The sequence below is a fragment of the Haliotis asinina genome, chromosome 14 (genome assembly GCF_037392515.1).
Source record: "Haliotis asinina isolate JCU_RB_2024 chromosome 14, JCU_Hal_asi_v2, whole genome shotgun sequence".
NCBI classification, from domain to species: Eukaryota; Metazoa; Mollusca; class Gastropoda; order Lepetellida; family Haliotidae; genus Haliotis; species Haliotis asinina.
In genome coordinates, this window is record NC_090293.1 from 17,178,887 (window position 1) to 17,185,156 (window position 6,270).

Here is a 6,270-nt window from a genome sequence, read left to right on the forward strand (position 1 = left end):
GTACCTAGATATAATAAACATACACATGTTAGAACATAAACTATAATTGTCAGTTACTGTTAGAAGTAAACATTACTGGCAGGCAGGAACAGTGGCTCGGCGTATAATATTCACTAAAGGATATAGCTGTAACAGAAGCGACATGTCGGCGTTTACCAGTCGGGTACAGAGACAATATCGGTGCGTCTCAGACAACACAACCACAAGCGTGTTCCTTGTACTTCTTTATTTATCGACAATTCAACATTACTTCAGAATATAGTTTCACCTTGTAGACCCGCATGGACTACAGGCCATACATCATAAACTGTCGGCGTGGCCGTCGGCGGCATACCGTAGTCATAATGCCACACTTAACGTGAACGGTCGGTGCACTGAAGAGAAATGAATGTGTTTACTACTTATCTGATTGAACCCGCGGCGGGCTGTTTTCTCCATTGCTAACACACAATACTACAAAATAGTTCTGAGACCTGCCAAGTCACATAGTAACATTGTTTGTTCGTGAACCGTCAAATAAAATCTACAAAATGGCTAACGACATTAAGCGTGCAACTCATTCATGACGGATTAAAAGCGCCCCTGTATCTACCCATGGACTGGGCATTACTGCATACATATTATCGGGAAATAAAATGAACACCTTACGACTTCCTTTCAATGAATGATTGAGAGCATGAATGATTTTATCAATGAGTCGGTATCACTACAAACGGTGTTTGTCGGCCTTGAGGAGAAAGATATAGCTAAGGGTGTTCGAGGTGAGGTCGACTTTCTGTAGACATGTTCTACTGTGTACCGTGTGATACAAGTGTAAACTGTGTGACTTGAATGTGCATGCGGATACTGACACTGGTGAATGGAATTTGGTCCAACATGAGGTAAGAAAAAAATCATCAAGAAATTCTTCTTATTAATTCCAACTGAATGTTGTAACAAGTATATATTGTCACTTGACCAATTCTTTATCAAAACAAATACTAAGGCGATACGGGAGACTGTGGTCATAACAAAGTCAGATGGACGATGGGGGCAGGGGTAGGGGATGTAGGTGTGTGTGGAAGTCTAGTGGTTCAAGCGTCTACGTGGTAGACATGGGTTCGATTCCCTACATGGGTACGATGTGTGAAGCCCATTTCTGGTGTCCCTTGTCGTGATATTGCTGGAATATTGCTAAAAGCCGCGTAAAACTAAACTCGCTCACTCAGAGGGACCATGAATTCTACTAAAATACGATATGTGACCGGGGCCAAAAACAGTTCGTTGTATCCGTTACTTCGGTTTAAGAGTGTTCGTCATAAACCTGGTATTTAACAGTCAGATCAGCGCCAGAGGCGATCGTTAGCAACTGAAGCGAGGTATTTTAACAAAATGATAAGCTTTAGATGTTTCTTTTATGTCATTTTTGGGATTAAGACGTATAATAATTGTTTGTTAAGTAGTATGTATTTAAACGTTCGTTAATAATAACTCAATTCTCACGACTTTGCGATGCTACCTAAGGGAGGTAACTCCAGTATGCTCAGCGGACAGTTCAGCACAGTGCGATGTACATGTTCTGTTTCGGGACTGATTTCACAAATATTTGGTTTCGGGTCTCACTATAGTGTCATGCTTTACGATCTGCGCCATATTAGGGCCTCAGTTGTTCCGTGTAGTTGCTGTTTTAGTTCTACGCCCATGACAAGCTTGGGTGGAAATCCCCATCTGTAGCCTCCATTCGCCCCACATCCAGTAATGTGACACGGACAAGAAGCCTTGAAAACGAAAGTAAACAAAGCGCCTGTAAAATATGTGATCCAACAAGAACTGTGGTATCCGTTCCCTATATACATGTAGTTTACGCAGAAACCCAAAGCAAATAAACTAAATCAAATCCGTCAAACATTAAAAAAACAATTTCTGTTCACAGAAATAATATAAAGTTTAATTTTGTGGTTATTGTTTCGTAAATATTTTTAACCACGATTTTTAACTAAGGGAGCAAGGACTGAGTTCAGTGTTTGCAATACTTCAATTTGCCAGTTGGCCACCAGGGCCTACTGCCGCCCGTTGACGTAACGTACCGGTCCTTAATAAAATCTGCAGATCCATTTTTTTAAAGTTAAACCAATAAAAACAAAATAGACTACACTGTGTATACGTACTTTCACACTGTTTCTACAAAATGAGTTAGGGAATCTTTGACTTAGATTTTGTATAAAAACTGGTGTTAACATTCCTTTGCGCAAAGCGCTGCAACAGCAAGAGGTGAAACTGTAGGTTATCGTGACATGAAGGATCAAGCATGATTCATGAACGTTAGAAGGAAGAAGGATAAGGAAAGAAGGGCTTTTCCAGCTGAAAAAGAGGACAGATGATTTATTACTGATGGACACAAGCCCGATACAATAACAATCGGCGTTGGGTCTGATTGTCGGATAAACGGCGGTCGGATTAACGACTAACGAGACTTGGCCTAACTCTGTATATACATGCATTTCACAGTGTTTGTTTAATTGTGTCTGTGTGTGGTTCAATTATGAACTGAGTTTCTGAAAACTCCTAAACGGACATCCCTCTAAACCGGACATTTTCACCGATCCCATGCGATGTCGGTTTAGAGGGTGTCCACTACAGATTGTATTGATAATCAAATCGGCTGTACAGAGAGCGTATGCCTGGCATGACGGATATAATTTTTCACCTGGCATGAAATTGATTATGATAATTCATAAAATCATGATACCCGTGATAGCTTCGTGGCGTTGTTAATATGACCGTTAAGCTACAAGTTATGTATCGATTTTCCATAAAAAATCAAATCAGTAAAGGTAGAAAGTAACCTTAGTTTCGATCACATTCCGAGCGTAAAAATCAAAGTAGTGCTAAAAATACATGATTGGATCTCTGAAAAACCTCGTTATCTTGACGATAATCAATTAAGTCGAAAGATATTTATTACAAGTCAATACTAAATACAAAGCTGCAAGTACATTGTTCATTTCAAAATATGTGCCTCTCTTGACACATTAGTATTGTAACGGGTCTAGCGTATTTTTCTTAATTTTGTAATGCGGGCGTTTCGCGGGAAATGCTTTATGGTGCTGGACAGAGTGTCTTTTTTGCAATCAACTTAGTATGCCCTAGAACTGAAAACGTGTTTCTAGATATGTGAGTGAGTGGACATGGTTTTACGCCGTTTTAGCAATATTTTAGAAATATCTCGTCAGGGGACAACAGATATGGTCGTTACACATTGTACTCGTGGGCAATCGAAACCGGGTCTGCGGTGTGGCGTCAAATGTCGGTTGACAAACGCATTGTCACTATTATTGTTGATATCCTCTCATCCTCAGCTAACACTAAAAGGTACACTGTCGCATTTTATGGACCAGGTGATACACAATGTTATTCACATGGACCAGGTGATACACAATGTTATTCACATGGACCAGGTGGTACACAATGTTATTCACATGGACCAGGTGATACACAATGTTATTCACATGGACCAGGTGATACACAATGTTATTCACAAGGATAAATCATACAAGAGGGACTACTGAGTTTTGTACGAGTGAGGAAGTTGATGTGCAGTACGGTGCACGAGAATATGATTGTCTCCCTTGCTTTGAGCTTGATGGTAATGAATGAGCGAGTGAATGGGGTTTCACGTCGCTTATTTATGACGAACACTCTTTGTACCGAAGTACAACGAACAACGAACTGTTTTTGGCCGTGGCCACGTATTGTATTTTTTGTAGATTTCATGGTCCCTCTGATTGAGTGAGTTTAGTTTTACGCGCCTTTTAGCAATATGCCAGCAACATCACGACGGGGGCCATCAGAATGGGCTTCACATATTGTACCCTTATGCGGAATCGAACCCAGATCTCCGGCGAGACGAGCAAACGCTTAAACCACTAGGCTACCCTACCGCCCCTTGATGATAAAGAACTCGTGGGATTATCAGTTAAATCTTTTACTCCAACAGCTTCCTAAAAAGCAGACTTACACGCTTCGTGGTATTGGGTAGAATGGTCGGCATCATAAAATATACTGAGGCAGTTGATGTAGTGCTGTTGCAGATGATAGTATTGTGCTCTGTTCATGTTAACATGGCATGTATTATTTTGAAATAAATACATTATTTTATAAGTTTGGTTCAGACGTGGTTCAAAGAAATTTATGTAGTGATACTGATGATAACCTGATAAACCTTTTCAAGAGGCCTAAATTTCCTGTTATATCTCGTTCCCCAAGGCACGATCTACTACCATTTCCATTAGCAGCAGAATCATAAACTGAGACATATTCATGAAACACAAACTAGTCCTGTCATGTCGCATGTACGTTTTTACGTCAGTGTTTTTGTACATTTTCCAAAGTAGTTTGACCCGTGAAGGTCCCGGGGTAGAATAGGCCTTCAGCAACCCATGCTTGCCATAAAAGGCGACTCAGCTTGTCGTAAGAGGCGACTAACGGGATCGGGTGGTCAGGTTCGCTGACTTGGTTGACACATGTTATCGGTTCCCAATTGCGCAGATCGATGCTCATGTTGTTGATCACTAGATTGTCTGGTCCAGACACGATTATTTACAGACCGCCGCCATATAGCTGTAATATTGCTTAGTGCGGCGTAAATCTAAACTCACTCACTCACTCCAAAGTAGTTTAAGATAAAAATACCTCCTCACCCCTTGAATAAACATATCCCGTCAAAAATATAAAAAGAACTTGCGAAAGACGACATTGTAAAAACATTGCTTTGATGGATGCGTTGTCGAAAACTTCTGAAACGTTTTGACTGAGACGAACCGATTAGGTCCATCCGGATCGGCTGTTAGTGAAATGTCTACTTACACTAGTATAGACACACAACCACCCGTTAACACAACCAATCAGAGGGCGCACCAGCCCTTAAACAGTAGATAACAGATATTTGCACACATTTCATATCTCTTCACATAACCTCCCCACTCTCCCTCCCCACTCTCCCTCCCCTGAAAACCCTACCCTTCTGTGTCGATTTCAGCTCAATTTACCATTTCAAGTGGCATTCCTTCGTGAACAGAAAGCACCCCAATATCATAATGCATTGACGTGGGTAATACGAGATAATCTGTCGAACCTGCCGATTGATCTAATGGGGGATATTGCAGTTATCATGCTTAATATAGAATTCAAAGCGATAAGGGACAGTCTGGGAACGATATGTGAATGTACAACTTGGTCGTATTTGATCGCACCTGTCAACCGTTGTATATTGCTGGACGCGTGGTGTTGTGACAGCTGTGATGAGCTTGTGTATTCAGTAAGATGACAACCATGTCGATTTCACATTGAGACACGTTAACGGGTGTAACTGACGTTATGAAGCGATGCCAGTTACGGTGAGTGACATTTTAACTGTTTCAGGTAGAGAGTTTTTATGGATGTCAAATTCTTGAGGAGCACATTGTGGTTGTATCCCTACTACTTCATAATTATTGTTTGTATGTGGATACTGTCATTCAGCTCTATTCCAGCCATATGCCGCCGGTCTGCATACACCGAGGTTGGACCAGACAATCCAGTGATCAACAGCATCACCACCCACCTACGTTAGTTCGATCCCGTTAGTCGCCTCTTACGACATGCATCGGTTACTGAAGATCAGTTTCAACCCAAACCTTCACGGGGGTTATTGTCACTAGTTAGTGATTTTGGTTTGACATCAGTTTGAACAGTATTCCCGTTATATCAACAGCAGGTCTGTTTGAAGTGGCAGGAGATCCCGAAGTTATGCACGGCTTAGAAGTTTACTACGATGGTGAAACCCCTCACCATATGCATGGGGCTTAAAACCCCAGAGACATAACTGGGACGAACGAGAGTCAAACCAACATGTGAAAGTAATTCAAGGGACGCAACTCTGCATGGCGACATACGGCGCCTTTGCCAGCATGACATTGTGCATATTCGTGCATTATAATCTATTGTTTCATAATTAAAAGTAATATCAAATTCCTGGCATTTAGAAGTTGGTATGGTGAAGAGGTTTTATAGATTACAATAAAGAAAATGTCAGTCCATAAAACCTACGTGAGATGTGCATTATGAAAGACAGCATACAGGAATGTTGTATGGAGAACTGGATACAGACGATGGAATCTGGTGTGAAGTAACCTAAAATGACTCCAAGTCATAACAAGTCAAGCCAAAGTTATTACGAACCAACAAGTGATTGATTACCATTTTCTGTCACTACCATGGTTTCACTGCAAGCATCTGATGTTTTATTGGGAT